We start from the raw sequence: 770 nt of genomic DNA, 5'->3' as shown, positions 1-770 counted from the left end.
GGGGGTAAGCTCCCTCGTTCAGGCATCTTGTGTAGAGGCGCCGAAGACTGGGATCGATAACTTCCATCACTTCCCCATCCGACCTGAAATTCCGGCCGGGCCAGGCGCCACGTCGCGGGAGGTCATTCTTCTGGTTGCCTCCCATATCTCTTCCTCTGTGACTTCCCAGTCATCCCTCCATTCCAACGTCCGTGTCGTTTCCCGCGGTCTTTCTGCCGCCCTGTCTTCTTGCGTGGGGAAAAGCGTCCCGATGATCCGTAGCAGCAGCGCAGGTTCCATTTCCATCGTTGCCAAGGGACCCTTCGCGCGAAGTTACCGCGTCACCGTACTGTTTCGCCTTCCCCATGGGTCGGCCTCGACTGTTTCTATTAGTTCGGACCGTGACTGGTCCGAACTAATTCGCGTTTTTAATGCCCATTTGCAGCGAGCGCCGTAGCACGCGGTACGCCCGGTAGCGCAAGGAGACTTCTTCTTCGTCGCGTCGTCGCCAGCGGCGGGCCCTTAGGTTCGGGCCCGGACGCATTTCGTCCTCAGCTCCGCGATGTCAGGGTTCCACCAATAGACTGTCCTGCATCGCACCGTGTCTGGTGTGGTACGTGGCATGGATGAGTCACAGATTGCTGTCATGGGTCGGCGAAGGTTCTCGGCCTCCCTTCCACGTCTGTTTCGGTCGCCGTCGTCGAGGCCTCTCAGCTCCAAGCGTTGCTATAGCAGCCGCCCGGAGTAGATCTCCGTTCATACCCTTAACCTTCCATCTTGGCGGTGGGCGC

The sequence above is a fragment of the Bombus impatiens genome, unplaced genomic scaffold, assembly GCF_000188095.3.
Source record: "Bombus impatiens unplaced genomic scaffold, BIMP_2.2 scf_0615, whole genome shotgun sequence".
NCBI lineage: Eukaryota > Metazoa > Arthropoda > Insecta > Hymenoptera > Apidae > Bombus > Bombus impatiens.
The sequence above is the reverse complement of the archived record's forward strand: the minus strand, read 5'-3'. Positions refer to the sequence as shown.